Source organism: Hemitrygon akajei, chromosome 3 (assembly GCF_048418815.1).
Source record: "Hemitrygon akajei chromosome 3, sHemAka1.3, whole genome shotgun sequence".
NCBI classification, from domain to species: domain Eukaryota; kingdom Metazoa; phylum Chordata; class Chondrichthyes; order Myliobatiformes; family Dasyatidae; genus Hemitrygon; species Hemitrygon akajei.
Genome location: NC_133126.1, coordinates 113,865,458 through 113,888,492, shown reverse-complemented (window position 1 = coordinate 113,888,492; position 23,035 = coordinate 113,865,458). Strand labels below are relative to the sequence as shown.

Below are 23,035 nucleotides of genomic sequence, written 5' to 3'. Positions count from 1 at the left end.
TCCTCTGCCACCCGCAACCCCCTCGGCCGCCCCTCTCCAAATCTTCCGCCGTCGCATCCCCGCCCCCTCCTCGGCCACCTGTACCCCTTCCACTTCCCATCTTCTCACCCGCAACCTCTCCTCCGCCTTCGGACATCCACACCCCTTTTTCCTCTCTCTTCCTCCTGCTCGGAATTTGGAGAACCCCGCTCCCTTCTTCCAGCAACAAACACTGGTTGCAGGCACCACCCGGCCCCCTCACATGCCTATCCACCCGTCCAGTTAGTGCCGCATTCCGAGACTAACCCCCTCTCTGTCCCCGACATCTTTCACTCAAAGGCAGCAGGTGCCGGTCGGGGCAAAACAAGCCGCCGGAGCCTCGCTCCAACAGTGCACACTCACCCGGTGTGTAGGGCCGACGCTCCGGCAGCTTGGGCTGAGCTGCTCCAGATTCCTGCGAACGGAGAGACAGGCACGAACACACAGGGTAAACCGCCACCGAATGGCGGAGGGAAGCGGAAGTCAAGCCGCAGCCAGGCCCGGCACGGCCCAGGAAAGGAAAGGGTGGGGAAAGGGGCAGTCCTTGACTGGGTCCGACCCAAAATCCAGCTCCTCCTTTCACCAGCTCTCGTCCCGTCTCAGACCAACCACAATCCCATTGCATTTCGGGAGATGCAGTCCATTTCTCAGAACTTCGATTCCGAGCATACGATGGTAAGCGTCTCTCATTCAAATTGACTACATCTCCCAGAATGCACACCGGCACACCGCTTGTTCTCACAGAGATGTGGCGCCCTCTCTGGCCATTTGCGGGGCCTCGGCACACTCACCGGGATAACGCGCTCTTCAGCACCGATATCCCTCAAACTGAAATTCAGTGTGTCGTTCCCCCACAACATCATGACCAGTAGAAACCTGAAGAGATGCCACCCAAGTACCCACAGACTCTGCTTAGTTACGAATGAAAACTAAAAAGGTGCAGATGCTCGAAATCTGAAGTCAAAGCAGAAACCTTCGCCAGCTCTGACAAAAGTTTTGCAGTTTCTTCTACCAGAAGATGCTGCACAACCTGCTGAGTATTTCCAGCGTTTTCTATTTTGATCTCTTTTTATCCATGGTCCACTATGGTTATATTGAGAATGGGGTTTAATATCACTAACATGTCATGAAATTTGATGTTTTGCAGCAGCAGGACTGTGCAATGCATAGAAAAAACTATAAATTACAATAAAGTATATTTAAAATTAATTAATTAAGTAGTGCATAAAGAGAACAACGATAGTTCACGGGTTGGTTCAATGTTCGTTCAGAAATCTGATAGCAAAGGGGAAGAAGCTGTTCCTAAAACATTGAGTGGGTGGCTTCATGCCCTTGGATCTCCTATCTGAGAGCATGCCCTGAGTGATGAGGGTCCTTAATGATGGATGACACCTTTTTGAGGCATCGCCTCATGAAAATATCCTTGACGTTGGGGGAGCTAGTGCCCATGATGGTGCTGGCTTTTTCTGATCCTGTGCAGCAGCCCCTCCACACCAGGCAGTGATGCAACCAGTTAGAATACTCTCCACAGTACAAGGGTGAACATTTGTCAGAGGCTTTGGTAACGTAACAAATCTCCTCAGAGTCCTTATGAAATGTTGCCACGGATGTGCCTCCTTTGTAATTGCATTAATATGTTGGGCCCAGAATAGATCTTGAGAGGTGGTGGCCCCTGGGTAACTGAAACTGCTCACCCTTTCCACTGCTGACAGCTCAGTGAAGACTGGTGTGTGTTCCCTCATCATCCCTTTCCTGAAGACCACAATCATTCCTTGGGTTACTGATGTTGAATGCAACGTTGTTGTTGCAACGACACTCAACCAGCTGATCTGTCCCATTCTTGTACACCTCCTCTTCACCATCTGAGAATCTGCAAACAACAGTTATATCATTGGCCAATTTACAGATAGTGTTTGAGCTGTGCCCAGCCACACATTCATGCATGTAGAGAGAGTAGAGCAGTGGGCTGAGCACGCATCCTTGAGGTGCACCAGTGTTGATTGTCAGTGAGAAAGAGATGTTATTGCCGATCTGCACTGACTTTGGTTCCCAATGAAGATGTCAAGAATCCAGATGCAGAGGGAGGTACAGGGGCCCAGGTTTTGGAGCTTGTTGGTCAGTACTGAGGGGATGATGGTGTTGAACGCTGAGCTGTATGTAATAAACAGCAGCCTGACATACATATTTGTATTGCCCAGGTGACCCAAGGCCGAGTAGAGAGCCTATGAGATTATATCTGCTGTAGAGCTGTTGTGGCAGTAGGCAAATTGCAGGAGGCCCAGGTTCTTGCTTAGGCAGCAGTTGAATCTAGCCATGACTAAATTCTCAAAATACTTCATCATAGTCGATGTGAGTGCATCTGAATGATAGTCTTTGAGGCAGCTCACCCTGCTCTTCTTGGGCACTAGAATGATTGTCCTTTTGAAGTAGGTGAGAACCTCCGACTGCAACCTTGAGAGATTGAAGATGTGCTTGAATACTCCTGCCTGTTGGTTGGCACAGGTTTTCAATGCCCTACTGGGTACACCACTGGGGCTTGCCACCTTGCAAGGGCTCACCCTCTTGAAAGATGTTCTGATGTCAGCCTCTGAGGCAGAGCTCACAGGGTCACCAGGTACTACAGGGATTGACACAGGTGTTGTTTTGTTTTTCCTTTTAAAACATGAGTAAAAGGCAGGAGCTCACCTAGGAGTGAAGTATCACAGCCAGATACGATGCCTTGTAGGAAGTAATGGCCTGCAAACCCTACCACAGCTGACAGGTAACTGATTTTGGTTCTAACTTCAATAGCGACTGCTTCTTTGCTCTTGAAATAGACTTCCTTAGGTTGTACCTTGACTTCTTGTATACAAACTGGATTACCAGTCCTGAATGGCATCGATCTAGCCCTCAGCAAACTGCCAATATCCTGGTACATCCAAGCCTCTTGGTTTGCGTGTGTCCAATATGTTCGCAAAGTCATACACTCATGCACACTTGTTTTGTATGAAAATGGTGGCATATTCAATCAGATTCAAAGGTAAACACCTGAGTACTTTCCAGTCTGCCAATTCAAATAAGTTCTGTAAGTACTGCTCTTCCTCCCAATCACCACTGATACTGAGTCTTCAGTCTCTGCCAATACACCAGGAGTAGATGTACAGCCAGATAATCGAACTTGCCAAAGGGCGAGTGTAGAATGGCATGGTAGGTGGTGTAACAGTGGACAAGTTCTCAGCTCATCACACTGAGATGACACAAGAATATAGGACAGAGGTCCCGATCATAATTCACTGAATTATATTTAATGCAGTGATTTACTGGCAGCTTCTTGAACAGAAGATTGCTCATCATATGAAAGGAAAGATCTGCTGCTTCACAGTGCTTATCTACACAGATATGCAGTGAGTTAAACAACTTCTCAAAAAATCACCAAAGACAGAAGTTTTCTTTCAGCTTTTAATGCAATTTCAGTTGTAAAAAGATATTGTTGTTTCAAGGGCAAATAAAGAGAGAATGGAGATGAATGTCTTTCCACTCTGTGCTTCCAGTTGAATCAAAATTAACCCACGCAAGTAATGATATAACAAAGCAGCTTGCAGGCAGGAAGTGATGTTCATATAAAACAAACTGTGCCTCTGTAGGCCAGAACACTCCTCCTGGCATCCATAGAATGTCAAGTTTAACTACTGAAACTTTAATCCACAAGACATAGGAGCAGAATTAGGCCATTCAGCCCATCAAGACTGCTCTGCCATTCCATCATGTTTGCTCTTGGATCCCACTCAATCCCATGCACCTGCTTTCTTGTCATATCCTTTGATGCTCTGACCAATCAGGAAACGATCAACTTCTGCCTTAAATATGGGCACGTACTTAGCCTCCACCACAGTCTGTGGCAGAGCATTCTACGGATTTACTACTCTCTGGCTAAAAAACATTCCTCCTTATCTCTATTCTAAAGGGTCGCCCTTCAATTGTGAGGCTGTACCCTTCAGTTCAGAATACCCCCACCATAGGAATCTCCACCATAGCCTCTCCACATCCACCCTATCTAGTCCTTTCAATGTTCAGTAGGTTTCAATGAGACCCCCATGCATTCTTCTAAATTCTAATGAGTACAGGCCCAAAGCTGCCAAACACTCCTCATATGTTAACCCTTTCATTCCCAGAATAATCTTCATGAACTTCCTCTGGACTCTCTCCAATGACAACACATCCTTTTCAAGATAATGGGGCCCAAAACTGTTGACAATACTCCAAGTGTGGCCTGACTGTGTCTTATAAAGGATCAACATTATCTCCTTGTTTTGATATTCTATTCTCCTTGAAATAAATGCCAGCATTGGATTTGCCTTCTTTACCACAGACTCAACCTGTAAATCAACCTTTTTGGAGTCTTGCATAAGGACTCCTAAGTTCCTCTGCACCTCTGAGGTTTGAACCTTCTCTCCATTTAGATAATAGATCTATTGTTCCTTTTACCAAAATGCATTATCATACATTTCCCTACACTGTATTCCATCTGTCTCTTTTTTTGCCCATTCTCCCAATTTGTCTAAATCCTGCTGCAATCGCATTGCTTCCTCAGCACTGCCTACCCCTCCACCGATCTTCGTATCTTCTGGTTGGCTGCTGGTGACCAGTGGTGTTCCTCCAGCCTCAGTATTGGGACCGCTGCTTTTCACATTGTTTGTTAGTGATTTAGATAATGAAATTGATGGCTTTGTGGCAAAATTGCAGAGGATATGAAGATCCCTTTTATTCCCACTTGTTGCCTCCTGCCTGTCAGCCATTCCACTATCCATGCCAGTATCTTTCCTGCAATGCCAATGGATTTTAGCTTGTTAAGCAGCCTCATGTGTGGCATCTTATCAAACATCTTCTGAAAATCCAAGTAAATGACATCTACTGCTTCCTTTGTCCACTCTGCTTGTTACTACCCTGAAGAACTCTAACAGGTTTGTCAGGCAATATTTCCCTTCTCAGAAACCATGCTGACTTTGACTTACTTTATCATTAGTCTCCAAGTTCCTTGAAACCTCCTCCTTAATAGTAGACTCCAACACTTCCACTGCAGTTGGTTGCTTTCCTCTCTTCTTAAAGAGTGGAGTGATATTTCAATTTTCCAGTCCTCCGGGACCATGCCAGAATCAAGTGATTCTTGAAAAATCACGACCAACACATCCGTTATCTCTTCAGAGTCCTCTCTCTGGACTCTGGGATGCAGTCCATCTGGTCCAGGTGACTTATTCAACTTAAGACCTTTCAGTTAGCCTAGCTTTGTAATAGCAATGGCACTCACTCCTGCTCTCTGTTACTCACGGACATCTGGCACACTGCTAGTGTCTTCCACAGTGATGACAGAGCAAAGTACCCATTTAGTTCATCTGCCATTTCTTCCCCCCCCCCCCCCCCACTTCTTTGGCAAAAGAAGCATAGTCTCAGAGAATGGTTTTGAAAACAGTGTTTAGTAACCAGTCTTGAACTGGTTTCACTTCAAAAATATCAGCCTTGATAAAATTCCTGGTGGGGTGAGCAAGAAATGCTGGGCCAGATAACCTCTTGTGGCAGGATCAGCCAGGTTGAGATCAGTAGGAACATAGTTCTGTTAGCTCTTCTGAGTTGATTGACTGACACATTGGATTCTATTAAGTACATAAATGTCAAATCTTGTTTTATTAATTATATAACTGAGCACAACTTTGTTGTCGGTAAAGAACTTGATATCAGAATGTATGCTGGCAATGAGTGAACCCAAGTGCAGAGGAAAGACAGACTTCCATGTGGAGATATCAGCCAAATTGTTCATAAGAGTTCCAGTAAAACCTCAGTGGTTTGGCAGAGCAGCACCATGAGATGTAACACTCAAAGCCAGGACCCCACAATAAGCACTAATCAGGAGTCTGCTTAAGTAGTCACAGAATATGGAAAATCCATGCCTGTCAAAATAAACACATCCAGATTAAACAGAAAGCACCAGGAATTAAAGATTCTCATTAAGACAACAATTAGCAAATTCAGGTGCTCTAGAAACCTTGAAGACAAATGCTCTCTGGCTCTCTGCACAGGCCTGAAGAGCTCATGACAGTACTCCCCTCCCTATGGCTGGCATCTGGGGAACTCCAGACATAGAATAAACCTAGCAAACGTTAAAACATGGAATAAACCTCAGAAACCTGAACGACCACACGATGACCTTGAAATCCTTGGAGAAAGCAGTGAACGTAGACTAGAGAAGTTCAGAACATGGACTAGAGAAACTCAGAACGTAGACCAGAGACACTTGGAAACCAACCAATGTCAAAACACCACTGTACCTCAAGCTCATGCACCTTTGGAAGTGAATGTTGGCACCAAATTGGGGGTTTCCCCATAGCAGTGGCCATTAGAATTGTGGAGTTAACAAAGAAAGGTAGTTTTACATTAAGAACTTTACCATGTTGATGCCTCATGATGCCAACAAGTTTGCCCACCAAACTAAAATTACTACCCTCATCAGTTTTTCCACCCCATATTTCTGCTTTTCTAAGGAAGACATCATTTGTGTTCCTTGCACAAAAAGCTGGAGGAACTCAGTAGGCCAGGTAGCATCTATGGCAAAAACTACAGTCGATCTGTTGGCCTGAAATGTTAACTGTACTTTTTTTCCACAGATGCTGTCTGTCCTGCTGAGTTCCACCAGCATTTTGTGTGTGTTGTTCAGATTTCTGGCATTTGCAGATTTTCTCTTATGCGTGTTATCTCGCTACTGGAAAACAGGCCTTTTGAATAATTTCCAAAGAACTGAAAATGATAAACATAATTGACCAATTCAAGTAAAAGAGAGAAATCAATTAATTATTGAACTATTAACCTGGGATCAGTAGTACAGAAAGTGCTAGAATCTATTACAGGTATCATGTTTTCCAGCAAGTGTACTTAGAAAATCTTACAGACATTGGTTAGAATCAACAGGAATTTATAAAATTAAAATTGTGTTTGGCAAATCTGCTGGAAAATTTTTGAATAATGGGCCTCAGGACTCACACCACCAGGTTCCGGAACAGCTTAACACCCCTCAACCATCAGGCTCTTGAACAAAAGGGGATAACACTCGGGCTTCACTTGGCTCATAATTGAAATGTTTCCACAACCTATAGACTCACTTTCAAGGACTCTTCAGCTCACATTTGCAAGATTTATTGCTTATTTATTTATTATTTTATTTTTATATTTGCACAGTTTGTTGTCTCTTGCACACTGATTGACCAACCAAGTTGTGCACTATTTCAATGTTTGATAGGTTTCAGTTAGGTCACCCCTCTTTTTTCCCCAAATTTCAGTGAATACAGGCCCAGAGCCATTAATGCTCTTCATATGACAGGCCATCAAATCCTGGAATCATTTTCATGAATCTCCTTTGAACTCTGTAGTGTCAGCACATCATTTCTAAGATAAGGGGCCAAAACTGCTCAAAACTCCAAGTGAAGAATCACCAGTGCTTTACAAAGTCTCAATGTTACATGCCTGATTTTATACGAGGGATGATTGATAATTCATGGCCTAAGGTAGAAGGAGTCAATTTTAGAAAACCTAGCACATTTATTTTTCCTACATTTACACATTTGTCCAGCGGTCATGTAGCATACGGATCCCTTCTTTGTAGAAGTCAGCATCTTGGACCTCCAGAAGTGGTCCACAGCAGGGGTGATAAACTCGTGGCCTAAGGTAGAAGGAGATGAGTTATTAACTTCAAACTGCCTGTATAATCACTCAAAGAGTTGAACTGCACATGCATGTAACGAGAGCTGTATAACTCATCTCCTTAGGCCGTGAACTGATCAATCACCCTTCATATTCTAGTTCTCTTGAAATGCATGCAAACATTGCATTTGCCTTCCTCACCACCAATTTAGCCTGCAAATGAACTTTTAGGGAATCCTGCACAAGGTCTCCCAAGTCCCTTTGCAGCTCAGGTTTTTGAATTTTATCTCCATTTAGAAAATAATCAACCCTTTGATTTCTTCTACCAAAGTGCATGACCATACAATTCCTGACACTGTATTCCATCTGCCACTTCTTTGCCCATTCTCCTAATTTGTCCAAGTTCTTCTGTAGCCTCTCTACTTCCTCAAAACTACCTGCCCCTCCACTCATCTTCATATTGTCTGCAAACTTTGCAACAAAGCCATCAATTCCATTATCCAAGTCACTGACCTACAACATTAAAAAAAAAAGTCCCAACACCAACCCCTGTGGAACACTACTAATCACCAGCAGCCAGAAAGAAAAAGCTCCCTTTATTCCCACTCTGCCTCCTGCCTATAAAACCCTGATTTATCCATTTAGTATCTTGCAGAATTCCAACAGATTTAATAGACAAGATTTTCCCTTGAGGAAACCATGCTGACTATGGCCTATTTTATCATGTGCCCCCTCCCCCAAAACCACATCCTTAACTGACCTATAATTTCCTTACCTCTGCTTCTCTCCTTTCTTAAAGGATGGAGTGACATTTTCAATTTAACAGTTTTCTAGAACCATTCCAGAATCTCATGCTTCTTGATAGATCATTGCTAGTACTGCCACAGTCTGTTCAGCCAGCTCTTTCAAAGCCCTGGGATGTGCACCACCTGGTATCCAGGTGACTTACCTACCTCCAGAACTTTAGGTTTCTCAAGTACCTTTGCTATACTAATCTTCGGGCCCCTTGACACTCTCAAACTTCCTCATCACTATCATCCCCTGCCAAATTAGTTTAAATCCTTCTGAACAACTCTAACAAACTTGCTGCAAGGATATTGGTCCCCCTCAGGTTCAGATGTAACCCATCCTTTTTGTACAGGTCATACCTTCCCCAGAAGACATCCCAAAGATCCTTAAATCTGAACCCCAGTTCCTCAGCCATGCATTCACTTGACAAATCATCATATTCTTACCCTCACTGACATAGGCAGCAATCCAGAGATTACTACCCTGAAAGTACTGTTTTTCAGCTTTCTACCTAGTTCCCGAAAATCTCTCTTCAGGACATCCTCATCTTGTCATTGGTGCCAATGTCAGGACGTTGGAGCAGGGATCCAATTGCAGACCCAGTACTGTTCACACAGTGATATTAATTGAGTAACAAATCCCAAGGTGCAAACAAAGTCAGCATCAAAGTTCAGGCAGAGATCAAAATATCCAGAGAAATCCAAAAACCAGAATCAGGAATCAGGCAGAGGCAATATTCAGATGGACAGAGTACAGATACAAATGCTGGAAAGGCTCAGGAAAATTCACTGGCACAATCTGGCAACAAACAGATGAAAACACAGGACTGAAATACACTGAGCAATAAACAGAGAGGCAGATGATAGGTGGAGCACAATGAGACACAGGTGGCAGCGATACAGGTAGTAATGAGGAACAGGTGAGAGACGGAGTACTCAGTGATACAGGGGCCGGAGTAGAGCAGGAGCGGGGACAGGAGCACATGGCAATACAAAACCACAGACTGACAGCTCGGGGGAAACACACAAGAAGACAGCGTTCACCTGGAGGTACTGACAGTACCCCACCCTCTACAGATGCCTCCTGGTGTCACGGCAGGTAGAGCTGGGCCCCGTGATATAAGTCCCTGATGAGAGAGGGCTCCAGAGTGTTATGGGTGGGGACCCAGCCCCTCTCCTCAGACCTGTAGCCCTCCCAGTCCACAAGGGACAGGAGGCCATGGCCCCGGTGATGAACGTCCAGCAGTCGACACACCGTGAAGGCCTCTAACCCATCAATGAGCTGTGGGGGAGGGGGGTTTGGAAATAGGACACGGGATGGCTTGATGTGGGACACGTGGAAGGTGGGATGAATGTGGCAGAGTGGAGGACAGCTTGAGATGGACAGTAGCAGGGCTGATGACTTTAGCAATGGGAAAGGGTGAGCTTGTGGTATTCCACCTCGAGGGGCAGGTATCGGGTTGAATGCCACACACGCTGTCCCTGGCGGTAACGTGGGGCCTTGGATCGATGGCGGTCAGCTTGACACTCGATCCTAGCAGAGGCACGGAGAAGGGCAGAGCAGGTGCGCCTCCACGTCCACTGACCACGACGGATGAATGCCTCGGCAGTGGAATGCCAGCCTCCTCCCCCTGGGCAGGAAACAGTGGAGACTGTAGCCAAGGCAGCCCTCGAAAGGGGACAGACCGGTGGATGAGGACAGATGAGAGCACGGTAGCTGCCGACTCCACGCAGAGGGGTTCTGGGAGACCAGACACCACAATATTGTCTCCAGCTGGTGGTTGGCCCACTCAGTCTGGCCATTGGTTTGTGAGTGAAATCATGAAGACAGAATCACAGAAGCACCCAGAAGATTACAGAATGCCCTCCAGAAGCTGGATGTAAATTGAGAGCCCCTGTCTGACACAACATCTACAGGTAAACCATGTAATTTCAAGACATGCAGTACTAGTAATTTGGCTGTTTCTTTGGCAGAGGGGAGTTTAGGTAAAGGAATGAAGTGTACAGACTTGGAGAAAAGATCAACTACTGTGAGAATGGTGGTATTACCATCTGATGGGGGAAGACCGGTGACAAAGTCCAGGGCACTGTGGGACAAGGGTCTCTTGGGGATAGACAGGGGTTGTAACAGACCAGCGGGTGACTGGTTAGAGTTCTTGCCTTGAGCACAGACCGAGCAGGCTGAGACAAAGTTGCGGATGTCATCTCCCATGGAGGGCCACCAGAACCACTGATTGATGAAGGCTTAAGTATGTTTGGTTCCAGAGTGACAGGATAACTGGAAAGAATGATCCCACTGCAATACCTGTGAGTGGACAGAGCTGGGAACATAAACATGGTTAGTGGGGCATTGACTGGGAGCTGCCTCATTCTGTTGAGCAGCTTGCACAATGGATTCAATGTCCCATTGCATTGCACCCACGAGATGTGAGCAGGGAGAATGACATTGAGGACCTCAGGGGTCTCAGAGGAGGGAAATCTTCAGGAGAGGGCATCGGGTTTTCCATTCTTGGAACTGGGGCGGAAGGACAGAGTAAAATTGAATCTTGAGAAAAACGGACCAACGAGCTTGACAGGAGTTAAGACACTTGGCTGTACGGATATATTCCAGATTCTTGTGATCAGTCCAGACTAAGAATGGCACCTTTGCTCCCTCCGGCCAATGCCTTCACTCCTCCAGAGCTAGCTTGACAGCCAGCTGCTCCCGGTATCCCACATCGTAATCCCACTCCGTGGGAGTGAGGCGGTGAGAGAAGGTGCAGGGGTGTACCTTCTCATCCTTGGCCGTGTGCTGAGAGAGAACAGCCCCTACGCCAATGTCAGACACATCCACCTCCACAATGAACTGCCCATCGGTGTGGGGTTGAATCAGGATGGGGACAGAGGTGAAACGTTCCTTCAGGTCAGCGAATGCTTTTTCAGAGGCAGGGGACCAGGGGAATCTGACAGCCGATGAGGTAAGAGCAACGAGGGTTGCAGCCAGTGTGCTGTAGTTTCTGATGAAGCAGCGACAGAAGTTAGCAAAGCCCAAGAAGTGTTGCAACTCCCGACAAGTCGAAGTTTGGGGACCATTCGACCACCATCTTGACCTTCTGTTGGACCATCTGAATGGAATCGCCTGAAATTACAGACCCCAGGAAGGAGACAGGATTGCGATAAAACTCACATTTCTCAGCCTTCACAAAGAGCTGGTTCTCCAGAAGGCACTGGAGAACTCTGTGGATGTGACTTGTGTGTTCAACAAGGGACACAGAAAAAAATCAAAATGTCGTCGAGATACACTAAAACAAATTGGTTCAGCATGTCCCTGAGAATGTCATTTACCAGGGCTTGGAAGACGGTGAGGGCATTGGTGAGACCGAATGGCATGACCAGATACTCGTAATGGCCTGAGGTGGTGTTGAAGGCCGTCTTCCACTCGTCCCCTTTGCGAATGCGGACAAGATGGTTGGCGTTACGGAGATCAAGCTTGCACCAGCAGGGGAGGAAGACGGCCGGATGATGCCTGCAGCCAGAGGCTCCTGAATGTATTTACTCGTGGCTTCTGTTTCGGGTACAGACAGGGAGTACAGGCTTGGGGGACATATGCCAGGCAAGAGGTCAATGGCGCAATCATATGGACGATGAGGCGGTAGGGAAGTGGCCCGGGACTTGCTAAACACAGACCTGAGGTCCACGTATTCAGGAGGGATGGCACTAAGGTCTGGAGATTCCTCAGGGGGATCGAGGTTTGGAGACAAGGAGATCTAAGCATGGTGGAGGCAGTGGAAGTGACAGAATGGGCTGCAGCCTACAATCTTGTGACTGAACCAGTCAATATGGGGGTTGTGTTTAACCAGGGATGGCTCAGGCCAATGGGAGCTTGAGGAGCGTCAATAACATAAAGGGTTAACTGTTCATGATGGTTGCTGGATAAACTGAGACTCACCGGGGCCGTGACATGGGTGATGTTAGCCAGCGTCTGACCATTCAAGACGTTGCCACCAATGGTGACTGGAGAGCAGGTGTGGGTAATCCCCACTGGGCAGCCAAGCCGGAATCAATAAATCACCCCTCCACACCAGAATCGACCAAGACGGAGACTGCTCGGTGTTGGACGCCCCACTCCAGAGAAGCAGGTATGAGAGTGAGTGGTATCGAGGAGGGCCGGGCAGAGGTCACGCTCACCAGTACTCCTCGTCCTACTGGTGAGCGCTTGGCTTTTACTGGGCAGGTGGAGATGAAATGGTTTGGTTGGCCACAGTACAGACTGGAGCGGGTGCTGATTCTCCTTTGTCTTTCAGTCGGCATCAGGCGGGTACGGTCAACATGCACGGCCTCGGGCTCTGGAACAGGAATTGTAGATGGAGGCAAACAGCAGGGCAATGTAGACTGACGAGGAACTTGGAACCCTCTGGAACCCATTCCTCTGTGGCACTGCTGAAGGTGAACATCAATACGGATGGCCAAATCCACCAGGGCTTCAAAGGTGGCAGGAAGGTCCTGGGTGACCAGCACAATAGACATGGGTGGCAGCAATACAGGTAGTAATGAGGAACAGATGAGAGACAGAGTACTCAGTGATACAGGGGCCGGAGTAGAGCAGGAGCGGGGACAGGAGCACATGGCAATACAAAACCACAGACTGACAGCTGGCGGGAAACACACAGAAAGACAGAGTTCAACTGGAGGTACTGACAACCAAGACTTCTAGCTGCTCCCCCCCTCCCTTGAGAATGCAATGCACCTGATCCGAGACATCCCTGACTCTGAAACGTGGAAGGACACATACCATTCAGGAGTGTCTATCATGCCATGGAACCTCGTCTGACTATGGAATGAATTATTTGTATAAGTAATGAATAACAGAGATCCCAAAACTGACTCCTTGAGCACCCCACTAATCACAGACCTCTATGGGGAGTAAACTCTTTGCTTCCTATCATTAAGCCAATTCTGAATCTATCTCATTAGTTCCTCCTGAATCCCATGCGACTAACTTTCCAGATCAGTCTGCCACGTGGGACCTTTACTAAAAGTCCATATGGACAAGCTCCATCATCCTACATTCATCTATCCTCTTAGTTACCTCTTCAAAGAACTCTAAAAAATATTCTTAGACATGACCTCCCATGCACAAAACTATGATGATTATCCAAATCATGGTAGATCTTGTTCTTAAGGATTCCCTCCAGTAACTTCCCTACAACTGGAGTCAGGCTCACTAACCTGTAGTTCTCAGGCCTGGCCTGTCCTTGCTACCCTTCTTAAACAAAAGAACAACATTAGTCTTTGTGGTGAACTACATATATCTGTCTGGACACGCCCCCCCCCCCCCCCCCGCTGACTGCTCCTGTGGCTCCTCCCACAGACCCCGGTATAAAGGCGATTGGGGCCACAGACCCTTCCTCAGTCTCCAGGATGTTGTGTGATGGTCACTTGCTGCTTGTGCTTTCTTCCAGCCAGTAAAAGCCGACCTTAACCCACGTCTCAGAGTTATTGATGGTGCATCAGTCTTCTAGAGCTTGACCAGTGACAAACGATAAAGCAAGTACTGTTTTTCGATAAGAGCCTCCACGATTTCTTTCCTAGCCTCCTATAAGGTCCGGGGTGCAACTGGTCAGGTCCTGGGGACTTAATCTTAATACCTATCAAGGGTGTAAATACTTCCTTTCACACAATATGCATATGATCCAAAATCTCCCTTCTTACTCTCCTCATTTCCCTCTTGCGGAAATCAGAATTTTCAACTTGTTGATGGATGTAAAAGTGCTTTTTTTTTGGTAGGGCCAGGAACTCATTATAAACTCTGAGTTATTTTTATTATGGCTGTTTTATATCCCAGGGTGAATTAAAAATATCTCCGGTGTTTTTACTGTAATTGAAATGTTTAAGCAAGAATGTAAGTTAACCATACTTACAATCACTATCACAGCAATATCTTATGTCAGTCTTTCACCTCTGCACATTTAACTTACTTTTATGGTCCAATGAAACAAAAATAAATGGCTTTGAAGCCACATCAATTTTCTATGTTCTGCAGGAGTGTGAATACTGTATACAGTATGGGTTTGTTTGGCCTCTGTTAAAATCACATTATTTTTACCTTTCTTCTACTTGATTATCAAATTTGAATGAAGAACTAACACAATCAGACACAAACCACAGAAGTGTAAAACGAAAGAAACACAGAATTATTCCAATTACTAGCAAACATTCTGATTTACTGTCTTGGATAGCATCCATCAATGCTACATACATGGCTGTAGTGGGATAGATGCTATACTCCTGACATAGTGACTCAAAACTTCTAACAGTTTGCAAAACTGTATTCAGAAGGTCTTATAATTCATGATATCAGTAACGTTAACAAGCTAGATGTGGAGACAGAACTGGGGCTGGTGTGCAGCTGGAGCCAAGAGCCGGGGATGTGGGCTTTGTGTGTTTCTGGAGTCAGTAACGTGGGCTATAAGCTGAACAGCTGGGTCCAAGTCATTGGAAACATGAGTCTGGTGTATAGCCTTATCAATGTAGGACAGAAGCTGGGAACATGGACCCGATTTGTGGCAGGAATCAAGGGCTAAAAGTAATTAAAAAAACTAGAAATGTGGCACAGGAGTCAGGTGTTTTAATTATTTAGCAATACAGTGTGGAATTGGCTGTTCTGGCCCTTTAAGCAGCTCCGCCCAGTAACCCCCAAAACCCAATTTAACCCTAATCTAATCACAGGACAATTTATAATGACCAATTAACCTACCTGGTGCGTCTTTGGACTGCAGGTGGAAACCGGAGGATCCGGGGAAAAGCCAAGCATTCCACGGGGAGGACGTGCGGAGACCCTTTACAGAATGCACACCAGAATTGAGCTCCAAACTCTGGAATATCCCAAGCTGTAATTGTGTCGCACTAACCGCTATGCTACTGTAGTGCTCAGGTTGGAGTGCAGTGTGAACACACGTTGGGTGTGTGCCTGGAGCTAGGAGTGTGGATAGGTAGGTAGCCAAAGACACAGTCTGAGAATGGGACCGGGGGTCAAGAGCATGGATAAGATGCATAGCTGGAGCTGGGAATGCGGGTCCATAGGAGGACGAGGTCCTCCTGTGCTCTGAGGAATAAAGTCCCAACCTGTCCAGCTACTCCCTGAAACTCAGGTTTCGAGTCTCAGCAACATTCTTGTAAATATTCTTTGCACTCAGTGTCTTTCCTACAACAGGGTTATCAAGGTACCGCACAACCGTTCATTTTGATTCTTTGCCTTGCAATATTGAACTAAATCATATTGAATTGATTCTGTAAGCAGGTGACTTCATTTGGGAATTGTTCTAACCATTAGCATTCTGAAAACAGGCAGAAGATGAGCTATACCAACAGTTTCCAACATTTTCAGCCCACATTCATTGCAGATTGATTAGAACATAGAACTTAGTCCTCACTCTAGGAAGCCTGTGTAATACCTGATTTCCCCATGTTAATGGAAACACACAAAAACAACTTATTTTATCTTTAATCGTGCTTCTGTGAAAACGTTATACCAGTTTTTGCAGTTTAATTGGTGGAATTAATGACTCTCCAAGTAGTTTATTGTCACGTGCACAAGTATGGTGAGATACAAATACAATAAAAATCTTGCTTGCAGCAGCATCACAAACACGTCAGTAAAGACAATACTCAGAACAGAAATTACGCATAAATTATACAGATCACTGAAGAAAAACTCCAACCAGAGCAATAGTACCAACATATTAAAAAGTAATGACCATGCCCATTTCATGTCAAAGGATTTTTTAAAAAGTTGAATTTCAATAGTAAAATATACTTTTTATATTGTTATGTCTACTGGATTGGGATTAGTTTCAGATTTTTCAATTTAATTATAACCAAGTGTGTGTACTTTTGTTTCATTTCTAGCTCCTATACATAAATCTGGCCATAAAACAATAAACAAGAGTGGCTGGGACTATAAAAGTAGCTATGCCAGTTTAGAAAAAAGTTCTTGAAAACAAAAGGAATTGCGAACCGTTGCCATATTGGACAAGATTGGGCAATTAAAAATGGAAAATAAGGAAATGACAGGTACATTGACCAAAGTCTATCTATCTTTATGACAGTGGACACTAAAAGCAACCCAATAAAACATAAAATTAAGCAGCAAAAGGAAAGGAGGAGCTTAAAACAATTATTATCACAAGATAAGTTACTCAACAGATAGATGCAACTAAAAGCTGTGAAGTGCCCTGAACCTCACAACTTGCTTCCTAAGGTCCAAAAACAATGGCAGCAGATGGTGGTTGTGATCTTCCTAAATTCGTAGATTTGGAATGGTCCTAGCATATCATAATACAATAAATGTAACACAGTATTCAATAAGGAAGGGGGAAAGAAAGCAGGAAGCTTCAGGCTTGTTAACCTAAGAGCTGTTGTTTGGAAAATAATGGGATATGTTATGATAGTTTCAATAGACAATAGGTGCAGAAGTAGACCATTCGGCCCTTCGAGCCTGCACCGCCATTTTGAGATCATGGCTGATCATCTACTATCAATACCCAGTTCCTGCCTTGTCCCCATATCCCTTGATTCCCCTATCCATAAGATACCTATCTAGCTCCTTCTTGAAAGCATCCAGAGAACTGGCCTCCACTACCTTCCGAGGCAGTGCATTCCAGACCCCCATAACTCTGGGAGAAGAAGTTGTTCCTTAACTCTGTCCTAAATGACCTACCCCTTATTCTCAAACTATGCCCTCTGGTACTGGACTCTCCCAGCATCTGGAACATATTTCCTGCCTCTATCTTATATCCCTTAATAATCTTATATGTTTCAATCAGATCCCCTCTCAATCTCCTTAATTCCAGCGTGTACAAGCCCAGTCTCTCTAATCTCTCTGCATAAGACAGTCCCGACATCCCAGGAATTAACCTCGTGAATCTACGCTGCACTTCCTCTACAGCCAGGATGTCCTTCCTTAACCCTGGAGACCAAAACTGTACACAATACTCCAGATGTGGTCTCACCAGGGCTCTGTACAAATGCAAGAGGACTTCCTTGCTCTTGTACTCAATTCCCTTTGTAATAAAGGCCAACATTCCATTAGCCTTCTTCACTGCCTGCTGCACTTGCTCATTCACCTTCAGTGACTGATGAACAAGGACTCCTAGATCTCTTTATATTTCTCCCTTACCTAACTCTACACCATTCAGATAACAATCTGCCTTCCTGTTCTTACTCCCAAAGTTACAGGGCATTTAGAAAAAAAATTCAAATGCACATGAGGATATAAAAAGCAGATAGATAAAGGGGAAACAGCAGATATAATCATAGAGTCCTATAGTCAAACAACACAACCTTCAGCCCTTCCTGTCCGTCTTGACCATCAATTATTCATAGAGGATTTTTGGATTTCTAAAATACTTCATCACTGTTGTCATATAAAAGGATAAGGCACGAGGTAAGACCTTGTGGTGTTGGGGTAACATATATGATTAAGGATAGGCTTACCCACAGAAAACAGGGGATCAGGATAGATGGGATATTTTCAGATTGACAAGCAACGATAAAGGGAATGAATGTGTTGTAGCTGCATTTGCTGATTGAAAAAGTAGATAGACTAGTTGTGAGGAGAAAAATGGAAAAAGATAGATGAATCGAGAGGGCAAATATTTGATGAAGGATACTGTAAGGCATGGGTGTCAAACTCATTTTAGGTCACGGGCCGGATTGAGCAAAATGCAACTTCATGCGGGCCGGATCAGTCGGACGCGTGCGAGCGCAGCTTTCGTTGCCTCCGTTTTTTCAGCCTGCTCTCATGTGTCTCAGTCTCTGCTATAACTACAAAGTGTTTCACTTTACAAATTCCGTTTCTTATGAAGAAGACTGCTGAGCAAGACTGCCGAATAAACACTAAAAACCCTGAAAACCTGGTACCTGAATAAACTCAGCATTAGCCATATCATACGCCATAGGCGCTTCGATTACTGGGGCCAGCTTTAATAGTAATTAGATATTATCTTGCGGGCCAAAGATAATTATCCGGCCCGCGGGCCTTGAGTTTGACCTATATGCTAAAGACAGGGAAGTCCATTGTGTTTCTCTTAGACAGTGCCTGGGATCAAGGATGACTTGCCCCATTCCAGTTCTGTGGGTGACAACTTAGCCTAATGCTGAATGTGCAGACCCTGTCACAGAATCAGAGTTATTATCACTTTCTCATGTGACATGAAATTCGTTGTGTTGTGGCAGCAGTACAGTGCAAAGGCATAAAATCACTAAATAAAACAAACAAATGAAGTAGGAAGACAGATAGTTTGGGCGTTGTAGTATTCCTTCCTCCATTTTCAATGGGCTTCTGCAAGGCTTTGCTTCAGAGATTTGAGGTTCTCAGTGTCCTGCAGAGTTCCTCCATTTTGATTGGTCACAGGCCACACTGGGTTTGATGTGAATGTTATACTGTCTTCAGAGACCTTTATAAAATCCATAATGCTTTTCTTCTGTCCTCCTGGTTATCTTTTGCAGTGATAGATAGATAGTAGGATCATATGAACTTATAGCCTGCTCAACAAAGCTTACTGAATTAAGGCCTTAATCCTGGGCATGTTGACTGGGAAGTGTACACTATTGATGGTTCACCTCTCTGGAAGATTTGGAGTATTTTACAGAGACCACACTGGTGGTTTATTTCCAGTGTCTAGAAGTGCCTGCTGCAGGTGGTTTAAGTCTCAGAAATGTTGAGGAGTAGAGGGATCATTGCTGACCAATAGACCATGACCTTTGCATGAGGTTTGAGGTCTTTATTTTCAAATTCCACTTTACTCAGACAACCAAAGGATGTGCAGGAACACTGAAGATACTAATTCACCTCCCTACTACCCACACCACCTTCCACCCTTTACTCCATGCTCCACTTTCCTCTTCTATCAGATTCCATCATCTTCAGCCCTTTGTCACTTCCACTGATCATAATTCCACCTACTGGCACTATTCCCATTCTCACTTCACCCACCTGCCCGTTACCTGTGTGTTATGTTTTGTAACTTCAAAACATTGAACTAATTCAAGACTCAGGAGTACAAAATGTGGGTCTAACTTTAAGTTTATTTTTTATTGAGGCGACGACTATCACATGGTAGCATGATGATGTATGCAATCCACATATTTATACATATAACCCATAATAATTTCTTTAAATAAACAGGAATGCTTAATGAACCTATATATATACACACACACATGCAAGCTTACTCAAACATTACAGAAATATTAAATACGCAACACTCATCCACGCTTAGCTGTAAACTCCAACTCAATAGAGAATGCATTTCAACTATATACACAGTATACTATATAATACAACTACTATATACAGGCATCCACAGTATAGTAAATTTTTAAATTGACCCATCCAGGCCTTAAGATTTAATCATTGCGGTGGATTTCTTACTCTTGTGGGGTAACGTCTTGCCTGAAAAGGGAGGTCACTCTGCTTGGCAGGTGAGACTTGTTGCTGTGAGCAATCTCAGATTCTGGGCCCTCCTCCAGAGTGGTTGTAGGAATTGACTCTGAGACTGCAGGAAGTGGTTCTCAGAACAGTAGCTTCTTTTATTCTTCTTTTAGTTTGTACAACTTGATCTTGGAAAGGTGCATTTAGCTCACTGGAGTATTCTCTTATTAATCCCTCTATTGCTCTGTTTACAAGCTGGTCCCTCATCTAGCTTGCTTCATCCACAACATTATCTGACAAATCTTCTGTTTTCATATTTCTATTGACTCTTTTCTTTTTGACCTTCCCTTCATCCAGCTGGGCTTTGGTCTTTACATTTAGTTGTACAAGCAGCTTTTTGTCTCCTACTTGAAGTTCATGCAATAACTTGAACAAAGACGGAGTATATTCTGGTTCTTTATACTCACAAAACTTTCCTGAAGCTCCTTGAACTCTCTTACAGCTTAAAACAAGCCACATTTTGCAAGTAACTGCCTGATTAGCATCTCAGATTCTTTCTCAGACCTGTTGTAACTGGACCTTTGCTTTTGTCACTCTTGCGGTTTCTCTGAGCAGTGTGGTCCTTCCTTGGTTAAATATGCTTTCCAACCAGAGGCACAGAGGTTGGTACTGACACCTGTTTGTCCTCTGTTGGGCAATGGTTCATGATGTACAACATGGAGACTGTGTGGCATCATTCAGTACCTTTCTTAATTCGCTTTCAGTTGACTTTACTACGAGCTATATGGCATGCAAATGGTGGCTGGATCTCCAGTTAAGATGTAGTTCTCTCAGCCAATCAAGCCCCCACAATGCTGGTCCTTTCATTTCTACCACATACAAGCCCAATGGTTTGTTGGTTGTTGTACTTCACTGTTATGAATGTCATTCCCATAGGTGTTATTTTTTCTCCAATATAAGATTTTAGTTGGCTATCTGCAGGCTTCAGTTTAGTATCTATGAAATGCCATTCAAACTGATTTTGTGGAATGACTGAATCAGCTGAGTCAGTGTCCAATTCCATTTTCATTAATTTGCTGTTCACTTCTGGCGTAAACCATTATGCTTGTCTATTGTTAATTTTCACATTGCAAATCTAAAGGTTGCACGCGCTGTTTCACTCCCATCGCTATCAGATTTTTCATCAACAGTGTGCAGCTTAGTGCTCCTTATGAAACTGCAACTTGACTTTTTTTTCTTTTTGTCTTCTCTGTGCAGACTATTTACTTTTGTCTGTCCAGCATGCTCTTTGTATGTGTCGTACTTCTGTTGCATTTTCTGCAAGTTTCACCCTTAAATCTGCATTGGACTGGTGTATATGAGCCCCTGCTGCAGCAGTAACACAACTTGTTCAGCCTGGCCGGTTTCTGTTTAAGTGTTGCAATTTTATTCACGGTCACTTTCATTACTGACTGCAACTCAATTGCATCTCTGTCTGTAGATTCCATTGAAACAGCAATTTCAACTGTTCTATTAAAGTAAGTTGTGCCTCAGTTGGGAGTCATTTTTGAATACTTTCTTGTAAAATTCCACAAACTAAATGATCTCTCTGTGCATCATTAAGAAGATTATCGAACTGACAAGACTCAAATCTCTTTAATTCAGCCACATATGCTGAAATGGACTCCCCTTTCTATTAATTTCATTTATGAAATCTAAAGCATTCTGCAATCAACAATGGCTTCAGTCCTAAGTGTTCCTGCATCACTTTTACAATATCAACAAAGCCCACATCTGCTGCTTTGGTTAGAGCAGTCAAACTTCAAAGCAAACTGTCATGTATTGCCCTGGAGGAGTAGCTGGGGTGACGGAACCTAGCTACTCAGTGTACCACACACTTCCTCATTTGTGCTCATCATCCTGCTTAGTGAATGGACAAGGTTTTCAAAAAGTTCTCCCCATTTCTCTCTTTGCATGCTCCATGAACTTTCTCACAATGGAAAAATCTGTTCCTACAAGAATGGAAACTTCACCCTTTTTAACCAGATCCAGCCAGATCAACACTGGTGTGTCAATGTTGAGGTTTTATAAGGCACTGGTGAGACCTCACTTAAGAGTATTGTGAGTAGTTTTGGACCCCTTATCTAAGAAAGGATGAGCTGACATCAGAGGGGTTCAGAGGAGGTTCACGAGATGATTCCTTAAATGAAAGGGTTACCCAATGAGGACCGAATGATGGCTCTGGGCCTATACTTACTGGAATTCAGAAGAATGAGTGGGGATCTCATTGAAACCTATCAAATACTGAAAGGGCCTCAATACAGTGGATGTAGAGAGGATGTTTCCTATTGTGGGGGAGTCTAGGATTGGAGGCCCTCAGAATAGAGGGATGTTCATTTAGAGGAGGAATTTCTTTTGCCAGAGCGGAGTGAATTTAGAATTTGTGGCCACATGTGGCTATGGAGGCCAGGCCATTGGGTATATATAAGGCAGAGGTTGATAACTTCTTGACTAGTCCAGATATGAAGGGTTTCGGGGAGAAGGCAGGAGATTTGGACTGAGAAGGAAATGGATCACCCAGGATGAAACAGTGGAGCAGACTTGATGGGACAAATGGCCTAATTCTGCTCCTATGTGTTCTGGGCTTATGATCTAATTATCTCAGTTACTCCAACATCTGCTTCCGAAAACTCCAGTTTCAATGACAAGTAACCATTGTACGGGTACTCATCAGTGCTAAGCCCCCAAGTCTCAAGGGCACTGAGTGGTGTCAAAGTAAATGTGCAAACTACCGGTTGTAAAAGGATCTATAAAGCAAAGTAACTTAAGAACCTGTGTCAAGTATGGCTGTAGCAAAAACACCTTCAATCCATATGGATACATTAGAGCTTGGTCCCACAAAACCTGCTGGAATAGTGATTTGCACTTCATTTCCCTAGATACACTGATTGGGATATACTGTCTTCTAGACACCGGCCCATTCCTTTACTGGATCCCTCCCTAGGTTTGCCTCTTTTCTTCTCTGTTTGATTATCCAGAGCCATCATCACGTAACAGTGTGCCCTTCACAACCTGCTCCACCCTCAAGCAATTTCTCTCAGACAGCTGAATGTCCCCTTTGTGGCACAAACAATGCAGCAGTTTCTCCAACCTGAAAAGGTGTGCAGACAGC

General features: G+C 44.4%; 1 protein-coding gene across 1 annotated transcript in view; it reads right to left on the bottom strand.

Moving 5' to 3' along the window:
- Positions 1-546, bottom strand: part of LOC140725316 (serine/threonine-protein kinase PAK 2-like) — a 90,986-nt gene extending 90,440 nt beyond the window's left edge. The window contains exon 1 of the mRNA XM_073040631.1: positions 382-546. The gene's annotated coding sequence lies outside the window, so the exon portion shown is untranslated. The remainder of the gene's footprint in view (positions 1-381) is intronic.
- Positions 547-23,035: the final 22,489 nt, after the last annotated feature.